At 39.9% G+C, this 12,321-nt stretch overlaps 2 long non-coding RNA genes across 2 annotated transcripts in view; one reads left to right on the top strand and one right to left on the bottom strand.

Moving 5' to 3' along the window:
• Window positions 1-4,867: 4,867 nt before the first annotated feature.
• LOC103137547 (uncharacterized) overlaps window positions 4,868-12,321 on the bottom strand; it is a 40,504-nt gene continuing 33,050 nt past the window's right edge. Inside the window, exons 3-5 of the long non-coding RNA XR_476159.2 lie at window positions 12,142-12,321; window positions 5,263-5,359; window positions 4,868-5,150 (exon numbers count right to left, since the gene is read on the bottom strand). The exon at window positions 12,142-12,321 is cut by the window's right edge and continues 18 nt beyond it. This is a non-coding gene — a long non-coding RNA (uncharacterized LOC103137547). The remainder of the gene's footprint in view (window positions 5,151-5,262; window positions 5,360-12,141) is intronic.
• The window catches only part of LOC107836141 (uncharacterized), a 5,025-nt gene continuing 711 nt past the window's right edge, over window positions 8,008-12,321 (top strand). The window contains exon 1 of the long non-coding RNA XR_001661994.1: window positions 8,008-8,062. This is a non-coding gene — a long non-coding RNA (uncharacterized LOC107836141). The remainder of the gene's footprint in view (window positions 8,063-12,321) is intronic.

Consider the following 12,321-nt stretch of genomic DNA (forward strand, 5'->3'; position numbering starts at 1 on the left):
AAACCCCTCAAGTATTTGGTATGTTGATGCATGACCTTTACTTCAAAGCTACAACCCGCTCCCTTCTTCATCTTCCATTCAATCAGAATAATTTTCTGATTAAATGAATTTGATCCCTCGTGGTATATGACATTTTAATTATGTGTCTTTTTAATGCCTTTATAACCTATTTATTCACTTCTTTAATGCAAATTCTCCCTTTTGATACGAGTGTCATTAAGAGTGAGAGTAAACACGCCAACGAATCTGACCAATTTTCTTCCGTGCGAGCTAATAAAAAGTCATCCTGGTCTTTCGACTCTGACTCAGAGCCTAAATGTGTTGTAAATATGATAAATTCAATAACAGAACGTTAATCCCCCTTCTAGTTAAGATTTCATAATCTATTTATTGATTCACTTTATCGATATATTACCAATTCGCAACCACTGTGATCAAGAGACTTATAAGACAAACGGCTCCACTTCATATCTAATTATATAGAAATGCAGTCATAACCAGACATTTACATATACAGTTTAAAGAGGCACTCAACTCTTTTCTCTTCATTCTCCGACATAGACTTTACATTCAGTAAATGTAGGGCTACCAAATATATGTGTTTTTGCCAAGTGTCAAGTAGTTCTGTTCACATTCATTTTCTCAGTATTTTTCAGACTTGCCTTCTAAACTGCATGATGTGGATCATTGAAGTATCCTTCAGTGGTTGTCTCACAACAGATTGCCCAAAATTTAGCCCATTCCTCCTGATAGATATCCTTTTAAAAAATAATCTTTAAAAAAAACCCCACAAAAACACTTTTTGGCTGCATTCAATCTGTCACAATCTGATAGCAATCTATCAAGCTACTCCTGGAAAAGCACCATCGATGAAGCGCTAACAAATGGAAGTGGGAAGGAACAAGAGTCAGTTCAGCCCTGATTAGCAGAAAAAGGCGTCCTGTCTTACTCAGTATCTGCAGAACTAAGATCTATGAAAGCTGCACAGGCATGGGTTGAGAGAAATTGTCTGAAGTGCAATAATCTGGCTATATTTTGGAAATTCCTATTTTTCAGAGCACATGCATTGCCCTCTAACATCTGCAGTAACATTGTTCAATTTTTTTCTTTGCAGGGCTCATCCATTTAGCCTTACTTTGGTAACTGCAGTGTGAAGGTTCCCTAACAGCAGCAGCACTTTCAGATAAACTTGCCATTTCAATCGACCCCACAAATTTGGTTTTCAAGCTTTATCCCAGTAACGTGAAGTGGAATACTTCAACTGGTGTCTTTACAAGAGCAATCCAATTCTCTAATCTCACCCCTTTATTTTAATAATGCAAGTTTCTTCCCTTTATTTGCTTTATTTCCTTAAATGTACTCCATCTGGAAACTAATTAATCGACTTCTCTGCATTTCAGTTATTCAAAGTGAGACAAAAACTTCAGAAGCCAACACATTCCACAATAGAAACGCAATAAAACCAATCCATGTTCCTTTCAGTACACTTGACATTTAAGTGCCAAGGCCAATATTAGCACTCTCTACATAATGTCAGTTGCACAGTAATGTCTGTCCCTGATATGACTTTTGAATGTTTGTGCTTCTTACAATGAGTGATGAGGCAGAGACCCAGGAGTGGAAGATGCATAAATACTCCCAAAGATGGGGTTAATTAAACAATTCTGAGGTCACAAGCGGGTAATCAGTCAGCCGTGGAAACTTACAGACAGGGAGGATCCAGAAATACTTCACACTGTCAATATCTCCAAAATAATAAGGTTGGCAGTGCTAGGACCAAGAGATCACACACCAATGGGAAGACACGTGGAACCCAATGAATCTTTCCTTGCTCTCGCTCGTAGAGGACTAGAGAGGAAGTTAGGATGTAGATGTCTAAGAAATGCTACAGAATATGACTTCCCTTCATTGAACCCACATGCCACCAATTATGATCAATTATTCCTTAAAAAAAAAAAAAAAAAAAAAAAAAAGCGACTTGTTTTTGCTTGAAGAGCCTTTGTCTTTTTTGTTTGACAGTGGTTTTAGCCTTGGAAATCTCCAATTGATGTGATTGTTTGCCTTAGCCCAGTGAAGTCTGCAGCTCTGTAGATGCTCTCGGTTCTTTTGTGACCTCCCGAATGAGTCGTTGGTGCTCCCCTGGAAAAATTTCAGTAAGCTGGTCACTCCATGGAAGGCGTAATCACTTCAATGTTTTCTTTATTCAGTACACTGGAGTACAAAAGTCTTACAAATAGCTCTGTATCCGTTACGTTTTCCTCTTCTTCTCAAATTCCTTTAGTCCAGGGAATGATGCTTGCTTTCTGACATCATCAGAAAGGCTCCATTTAAGATATTTCAATCAGTTTATTTGCCTGGGAAATATTCCCGAAATGTCTGGTCAAGTTATTTGCTCATTTCAGAAGCAGGTAGTTTTTATTTTCACATGTTGTTCTGAAATGCTTTTTCCTTTATAACTCAAATCAGGATGCAGGAAAACTGTGTAAAGTCCGGAGCCATATAGGTAATTTATGATTTGGCCAATCTCGCTTCAGATTTTTGACGACTTAAGGCCCAGCTAAGATTTATACAGAGTTCCTGATTGGTTGTACTGATACGCGTTGCATTTAATCAACCAGAGTGAATTCCACATGAAAAGCCCTTTGTGAGTCCAGACTGGCTTAGCATTGCTTTGAAGCAAAAATCCATATGTAGCCCACATATGTTGTCTGGGACCAAATATCTATCCATTTATACATTTTCCACAGCCTCCAGGATCTTGCACAGACACGAGGGGCTGATGCGCCTCTCCACGGGTAAATCAGCAAGAGGCAGAAGACACTCTGGACTAGTCGGCAATCATTCAGGTTCCCACAGTCACACAGAACGAACAACCCTGCTCACATACAGCTAAGATAAATTAAAAGTGACCACATATTATAGTTATTTATGCATCAAGGTAGATATTAGAAAGGTGGCTGTGACACAAAATAGTTTTTACAAACAGAGCAGGCACGTTTGTGACTTTCTTCTGAGAGTTTTTTCATTTGAAGACCACATTAGCCTCGTTACATCACCCTGTCCCTATACGTCACAAAAAAAAAAAAAAACGTCGGGACGGCCCGATTAGCTGCCATGAATTAGCAATTTACAAGTTAGGGATCATTAGCCCCCAAAAAAGGGTTCTATGCAGCGCTAGTCGGAAATGTTTATGATCCAGTTACAAGGTTTTTCCCCTGACAACCTTTCAGTCATATAATTAGCCTGCACTGCAGAGTGTTTTTAGTGGCTTTCAACACTGTTGAGGATGTTGCTTTTATATAAAAGACTGGAATGCTAATGTCGCTAGTATTTCTGGGATAGGGGAGTCTTTGAAGCTGAATCACGATGTCATCTTTCTCATATTGTTTGCAAAGGCTGTACGTTCTGCTGAACCCACATGAGGTCGTTCACGAATGTGTGGAGAAAAAAACAAATAGATCTACACTGAAAGTATTTATTTTTTGAAAGTTTTCTTTTCTCATCCGTCTCGGTTTGTCCTGGCTCTTTTTTCCATTAACATTCAAATGTAACCTGACGAAAACACCAACTGTAACTGTTTTGGAAGAGTCGTTACCTGCTTTGGTCGTGCACAGACTGTTCTTTGGAATTTTATTGTTGTTAATATTGTAGTTTTTTGCCTCTGGCTGGCACGACATGAGTAATATAGTTTTCTCCAATAACGAAGAAGAAAAAAATATCAGCTTAAAAAATGTCCAAAGTAATCCTGATGGGGGCCTAAAATTCAGGGGGTTAAGAGGGTCAGAAGACAGTTTAGACAAATTTAATTTGATGTATGTTATGTATACAATTCGTAAGATAACTAAAGTTTCTAAAGTTGTTGTTTTGTTTTTTTGAGGGGGAACAAAACAGCAAACTCTAGCCTGACTGAAAACCTAGGTCTCTGGCTAAAGTGATCTCGGATACAGTTTGAATGGACAATGCCAACCGGACCGGAGACCGCTCCAAAAGCAGGAAGTGGACTATAGCATGTTTTGGTTGCATTTTGGGTAAATGCAACCAAAACAAATGCGAGTATCTAGAGATAGTGGGAGAAATGGCCTGTTTCGTGCCTAAGAAAAACAAGAAATCCTACAATCGCTAAAATCTTAAGGCATGAAGGAAGTTTTGCTCGACGTCTTCTTCAGAGGTCTTCGTAGTTTCTTCCAGTGGTTGTTGGTGCAGTGCCACCACAGACGAGGAGGGAAACGGGTTGATCAAAGGGTTTGGTTCGTTTGACACCGTCTAGTGTAAAAGTGAACGGCACACTTTCACCGATCACAGAGGTTAGACTCTTACTTTGGTGAAGTATCTTTACAGTGAATATCTATTGCTAATCTAAAGTTAAAATGATCTCAGTAAGTTTATTTTTAGCATCATTCTCTCTTGTTGTTTGGTTCTCACCATTGCCGTTTGATGTTTCAGACATCTTCCAGACATTTTCTTTTCCCAAATATAGCCCATTAACATTTGTCACTACAAAAACTGAAATTATTATTATTATGTTTGTTTCCATTTCCATCATGTAAAAAGATATGAATGAAAGGCATCTGTTACAGTCAACACGTTTCTATTGTACTAAGTAGTGTTGTGCCACCTTTTCTCTGCCGCAAAAGCATCAATAGCCAGGATACATCATTAATTGTTGCTTGATCAAATTCTAGCTCTGCAGCAGATGTCTTCTCATTAGTTATGTATAGTGCCCGTCTCATGTTTTTTTGGCTGAAATGAATTTATTCATATGACTAAAATCCAGATATCAATGGCTTTTTGAAGGTGCTTGTGAAGCCAACATCTTCAGATGGTTCCACGCTATAGAACTCAACCATTAGCTTATGAAAACAGCTTGTGCTGACATGCCAAATTTTAATTTTTTTTGTTTGTTTTTTTAAATGGTACTTTAAACTAAAACATACAGACAGCGTCTGTGGCCACTGGCCACCATATGCTGCCCAGCTGAGTGTGATACTTCAGTTAACTCGTCATGTTTAGATGTTCTGCCTTTGCACTCGGTCTAGGATGATTCACGTTGCAAAGCAACAGCAGCTTTTCACAAGAGCTCTTTATAATTCCTATAATTTGCAGCGCAGGTCCAGCCGATGCAGGTTCACACACTTGGCGTCTCCATTTTCCTGCGGGAGTAATGCATCGGATTATTCTGAGAATAAGGGGAATACTAACAGTGTGCTCAGGTCAGGAAGAAGCCACAGAGTACTTTTGTGGGTTTCCTCATCATTTCTTCACCTTGTTAGCTTCAACATGTGGACGAAGCTCTGTTAGCAAGACTGCTCTGCTCTGATCAATGTGCACGGAAAGCTGAGGAGGAAGCCAAGCATGGCGGCTGGAGCGAGACAGAGGAAGAGAAGGAGTGAGTGCCAAGTTTAGGGGTGGGATGGGTATTTTACCCATCACGGGGATGTGAAATATTTGGCACGGAGGACGACGGATGTTACAATTTCAGTTGCACAACACCCCACCCAGCTAGATCTCTCACAGTATCCGAGGGGATAAGGATCACTTTGTCACTAAGCAATTGTGATGTAACCGTTTCTATTTACAATGATCAATTAGACTCAGATGCAACATCGAAATTTTGGGATTTCATTGCATTTTTATAGCAACTGAAGGTAGCATCGTTACTTTATTTTGCCGTAACAAAATGGTACTGAAATTGTTCCGACTCGCCACGTTATAAAAAAAAAAAAATGAGTGTCATGTTGAATTTAGAAAAATTAGTTAAATTTCGTGGATGGTTATGTTTGGGTGGGATCTCAATTCAAATATCAAGCTTAACCAAGATCTGATTTGATCATCATTTCAGACTTTATAGCATTTGGAATTATGTTTTGTTTATTTACATCGCACCACAAATTCACAAGACATTTTAAAATAAGAAAAGGAACTTTAAATTTTATAGAAATACAGAATAAATCAGAGTTACCTGGTTAAATCCGAGGCAGATTTGGGATCTGTGACGCAAATTCCTAAAAGTACAGTTTAATTCAATTCATAGTGCGGATTGGTCCAAGCTTATTTACTTAAGGAAGTCCAGACATTCATTTAGGCATAGCATGCTAAGGTCTTTTCCATGAGCAAATTCTTTGAAAACAACATAAACAATGAACAACAGTAGTTTACACAAACAGAGCGCTGCGTGGAACAGATAGAATGACTAATATAATCAATGCTACTGACATAACTGAGATGTGGAGAACATTTTAGGAGTATTAAATAAACACAAAGATGAAAAAACGTAAAATGAGACCGAGAAGTAGCTACAGACTACTTAAAGGAGATTATACACACATATCCACAGGCAAAAACAAATACAGAAATTAATGAGCTATCCTAGCACGTCTCGGGCTTAGTTGAAGAGCGCCTCGCTGCTGTCAGAGATTCATTAATGGAAGGTGTCGACTTCATGGAAGGCTTTCTGACACAGGTGTAATGGTTACTGAGTGCGCCGCGTGCACGGCTCGTAAAACACATCAAATCCGCGCAGCGCACCTTTCCACTCGCTGCTCGTGTGAAAACGCCATAAATCTGGGCGGTAAAGGCCATGGTTCATCACATAGCCCACCCACCTATCCCCCTGCTCCACTATAAACACTCCCCACCACGATTCTTTATCGTCTTCTCTCTCCGACTGCTTGCTGCATCTCATTAGAGCTTCTTCTCGATGATTATGTGCGACGTCACACGCCTAACCTTTAAGGTTTGTTTTGTTTTGTATTTTTTTATTTTTTATTTTTTCCCCTCCCCACACAAACTATTCATTCCTCATCGTGCTTGGGCCGTGAAACCTCATTAATTCGACTACAATCCCATGAATGTGGCATTTTTCAGCGTGGTTTTAAATCACCCACTCCTTTCTCCCACGTGGATCCGAGGCCCCCGAGGTGTGGAGGGAGCGATGCTAATCACGATAAGTGATTTGAGCCCACTCATGCATTTCCTCGAGGTAAGCCTCTTTGATGTCCTTTGCTTCAGCTGCCTCCCTACTTATGTTCTGCTACGCTTGCATTCTCATAAAGACACCACTTACTGGTCTAATAATGCTGCTTTCACTTTCAGGGGGATCGGAGCCTCTTTTCTTTTTTTTTCTTCTTCTTCTTCCTGCAGTAATTGGTATTTTGCAGAGAATTGGATTGTATTAGGGAAAAGCCACTTGATCTAAAAATCGAGATGAGGCTTTAAACTTGGGGTTTTAGATGGTCCCAGAGCAGTTGTGGGAACAGAAGAGGATGGGGACAAATGAGAGCAGCAGCCACCAGGTGGCCACACTAATGGTTACTCTGTCTCTTCTTCCTTAAATCCCCTGTTGTTCCCTTCGTTTATAAAGCTCAGTTTCAAGAAGACGCTGGAGGGCATCCGTTTGATGTGCTAAAGGTGGATGGTTGGAGACTGCTGACTTTGCACAGTACTCTAAAGACAGAGCATGTATGAAGGAGGAAAGGATGGCGAGGAGTGAAAGCACTACCTCTCTCTTTCTTGGAAACGGGCCAAGGCAAGGCCTTAAATGATGCAGCGGTGCCAGGTGCCAGAGTTTTTAAGGCTACCTGCTCTACATTTACAGCGCCAGTGAAAAGTTTCCATACACCCTTCAATGGGTGTGCATATCACACTAATTTGGGGCTTTGAGTAAAAAGCATTTGAGCCATTTTCCTTTGAAGGTGAAATTATAAAAAAAGACAGGTATTCGATTTTAAAAGTGAGAATTAGTTGCACAAATTGAATTTACAATACATTTCCTGCAATTCATACAGGGTCAGAATTACACCAACATTATTAATGTTCAATTTTTTTCAGAACCGCATGTACTTGCAGGGTTTTGGACAGCTGTTGCCTCAGATCAGGAATCACTGGGTGAGAAGTCAGGTACTTAAAGTAACTACTAAATCTGAAAGTCATTTTTATGGACATTGAAGGAACCCCAGGCACATTGACACCCAACGAAAGCATCCCAGGGGAAAGGAAGCAAGCTTTACTCAGTAAGATCCCAGGCCAGGAGTTTAAAGCAGAACCCATGGCCTTCAAGAGAACAGTAAGAATTGCTCCATTGTACAATGAGAGGCAAGGCAGGCAGTCAGACAAAAAAAAAAGATTGAGACATGTGCTTATTTTTCTTGGTTGGTGCCTTTTATGTCCATAGCAACACGAGTTAAAGTCAGATCATTTAAGTTTGGACACAATTATGTGCTCCAATAGGTCAATGAACCAAACTCTCCCTCAGAAGTGGTTTTGTAAAACCACTGTGAAAACACGAAAATCCCATTTTTCTTTGAAACCATGAAACGCTGTGTTTTCACATGTGAACAGTGATCAGGTTTCAGATGTGTTCGTGTTTCATAACGTATGATGAATATGTGGCACATCTTTTTAAACTTTTACCAGCGCAATGTCTCTGGCTTCGTTTTGCTTCGTAGGACACGACTCCACGTTAAAATAAACTTGCAGCTACGAATCGAGACATCCAGGACGAACATATATTTGATAGAAAAGGGGGAATTTATTTGTTCCCGTTGGAAACTATTCACAAGCAGAAACAAATGTAAACATGCAAACCAGGCCCCCCAGACCCAGTGGCGGTTTCTGACATGGGCAACTCGGGCAACCGCCCAGGGCATGAGACCCACCTGGGACTCGGTTATTTTTGTCCTCGGTTTCCATGGTGGGGCCCCATGAGTGCAGTCTTCAGAAATAATCTATCATTTATGTCCATGATATGTGTACACGTAGTTTTACTTTCACCAGAACTGTGTGTATCTGGCCATCCTGTCGGAGGGAGGAGCCCCTCGGCCCTTCTGTGTCACCGCAGGCACTGACAGCTATCATGTGGAGCAAAGCGAGCCTTCCTCAAATTGGCCTCCCCTCGCCAAACACCACACATAGCAGAAGCCAAGATTTCAGCATATTTTTATATATTTATATAAAACCTCGAGATAGCGCTGGAACAGTATGCAGCATTTGTCTGCCGGTTCCTCTAATAATGGACGGATTCTGATACGTCCCTCACTTTTTTTGCTACAATCTCAACTTTTGTTCTGTTGTCAGCGGTGCGGTGTGTGTTGGAACGCACTAAAGCGTGTTTGTCAGTAGGGGAGCGGGGGATATCTGGGGTGCGTGCGTGTTTGTCTGAAAAGAGCCCGAGGCACGATGAGCCATCAAGTTAAGAGTACAGCGCAACTCTGGGCAGTCAAATCAGTCAATATTTTAGCTGCCAGTAGGAGTGACTCACACAGGTTTTACTTTCTAGACATTATATTTTAAGGAGGAGAAAGAGCCGCTGCATTCCGTCAATAAAAAGGTGCCACGATTATTTTTGCGAGCACTGCTGCCAATGCTCATTTTTGAATGATGGGGATGTTGAGATTTATTTTACCGAGCAAATAAGAGAAAGCTCACTATTGGCGACCCTTGAGAAATATTAAAATGTAAAGTAACAATAAAGCAAGACGGACAACGACCTTCGGGAAAGAAAAACTGCAATTTCCGGACTTTTGAGCATATCTGAATTTAAGCCAGGGGGAAAAAAAAAAAGTGTGAATATATAGTATGTAAGCAGCAGATATTTATACAAACTTTTTAAATTTTTAAATAAATTGGTACCACTAACATACAAATGCATGCTTTTTTTGCAGTTTCCCCCCCCCCTCATTTACAAATCTGCTGGTTGTTGGTGACTGACGGCAGCCTCTCCACGTGAGAAAATGGCCTCGCTGAAGTGGAACGTTAATGCCTGTGTTTAGCGCTAAGGAAGTAATTGCACGGGCCTTGAAATTCAAGTGTCTTTCTCGTCCTCTGGCTGTATTGTTACAAAAAAAAAAAAGTTCCTGCTTTGACATTTCCACAGTCATAAAATGGAAATTCCAAAAATAAACATTGTTATTATGAAAGACGAGCCATGTCAGATGAAAGACATCCCTTCACATTTCTCCTATAAATAATAGCTACATTTACTGTCAGATTTAGACTTTCTTACAATGGAAGTAATTCTTCTTTTGAGGCGAGAGGCCGCTTGGTTCTGACAGGATATCAAACTATGCACCTGAGGCTAATACCCAACTGTTTTCTAACCTTTCAGTGAGCCGAACGGAGATGGGTTTGATTTTAGATTCGACAGCCGCCATTCACACAGTGATGGCGTTCCCCTTAAAATGTCGACTCGTATATCGGCGTCCTCAGTTTTGGAAAGTGTTTTCTCGCCAAGAGAAGGGAGAACAAACCAAGAAGTTATTCAGTGGTTTCTTCTTTTCATCCTAAAGGCTTTAAAGAGAGCTTGATTTTTTTTTGTTTTTTTTTTGTCGTTTTTAATTGACTCTATTGGATGTTGCCTGGTAGATTGAACAATTTATATTTTCTTGTGAGAGAGACTTTCAGTCTTCAATCGTTTCACTGTAATTCACCACATGTATTTTTTTTTTAATATAGCTCTTTTATATAAAGTAAATATGATGAGCTAATGATTGTTTTTGTTTTTTTCTTTAAGATTTGACGTTTACTTGTTTAACGTTATGTAAATAAATAAGCTAATAAGGATAAGAAACAAATCAAGGAAGTCTGAGCAGCCCATAAAAGCTGAAGTTGTTTAGTTCTTTAACTTACCATTGTGGGGGAAGCAGATGTTTTTACTTTCTGCATCAAACTGTATTAACTATCGCATAATACTATGAGTATTAATTTACCAATTTAATTTACTGCCGTGACCATTAAACCAGTTTGACCCATTTTAAATGCAAATTTGAATAATATTCTTTTCGTGGTCACGGCCTACAGACTGTGGAACCGGCTTCCTCTGGATTTACACTCAATAAAAGACCTCAGGGCATTTTAAAATCCAAGCCTAAGAACTTTTCACTCACGAAGGCTTTCATTACGCAGTCGCACTGTGACATTTTACTTCAGATCCCTAACTTTGATTTATTCTGTATGCCCGTTTTGTTAATTGTCTGCTTTTGAAGGATTTTGTGCAGCTCTTTTGCCATCTGGTTGGCTGTTTTGTAAAGGGCCAAGCTTGGTGTTAGAAAATAGTTTATTTAGTAATAGAACTAGCTACATAAGCTTCTCAAGCATCTTTTGTTCATTGTGACAAGGGCATATACTTGTCTTGCATAGATTTTATACAACTCTTCGTCCAGGTTTTGTTAATTTAAGCTGTAGAATCACTGCCATCAGTTTTAATGACTCGTTTATTTTTTTGTTGGGTTTTGCTTTAGCGACCAGTTGTTATGTGCAACTTGGAGGTGTGTGTGTGTGTGTGAAAGCCATATTCAGCGCATACTTAATTTTATGACCAAGTTTTCCGTTTGTTAGGGTTACATTATCGGGTTTGCGTGGATTGCTTGTGGTGCTTTCTCGTTTCGATTGTTGTAGTTGCAGCCAGAACGGATCTGGCTAATGTGCCGATTTATAGTAAATAACTGAGTCCTGCCCAACCACTGTGGATGTGCTCAGATTGGCATCAACCTAGATTCTGGAGAATCTAGGTTCTCTAGATTGTAGAGAATCTAGGACTCTGTGATACGAGACATGCACACAAAATATTGTACAGAATGACACACTTAACATGCACTGTGCTCTGTAAAGAAAACCCCTCACCTGCATTTTTTCAATGTGCGCACCAGAGGGTGCATATTGCACCAAGAATGCAGTTCGTCTTTCAGAATGTGACTTTTATATTCAGATCGCCTGAGTTTGACTTTACTAACTTGGAGGCGGAAGGGGGGTGGGACTAAACTTGAGTGGTCGTCTCACTTTTTTATTTTTACTCTGCTAGTTTAAAAACTAAACCAAGAATATATGTATTTTTATGCAATTGTCACACTGTCAAAAAATGTACGTTCGCAGCCCGTCTTTTTGAAAATGGGGAAGTAGTTCCACTTGTTCCATTGTCCAAGCACTTGTATAGATGGACAAATGGTAAAAAAGGTGACCCATTTAGATATGATATCAACTATAATTAATGTGCATATGCACAAAAGTAGTTGTTTATAGTTGACATTTCTCCTTTTAGGCTTCAAACTTCAAAATAATCATAGGTTAAGTCTCTTTAAGAACTCTTATATATGTAACAGGAAAGCATCTGAGGGAGTATTAAGGGGGAAAGAAAAAAAAAATGTTTACCTTCTGATCCACAGCCGCACACTCTGAAAGTGGGAAAGTGCACACACGTATAAAAAAAGTTTTTGCGTGGGTCTTCACACGGCAAGCTCCTGAGGAATGGGATCACTCTTTAGCCTCTCTCTCGCTTTTCACTCGCGGTAATGCAGAGAAGAGCCCCGAGATCTTTTATGTGCAGACACC

This window comes from Poecilia formosa, unplaced genomic scaffold, assembly GCF_000485575.1.
Source record: "Poecilia formosa unplaced genomic scaffold, Poecilia_formosa-5.1.2 Scaffold41, whole genome shotgun sequence".
Lineage (NCBI taxonomy): Eukaryota > Metazoa > Chordata > Actinopteri > Cyprinodontiformes > Poeciliidae > Poecilia > Poecilia formosa.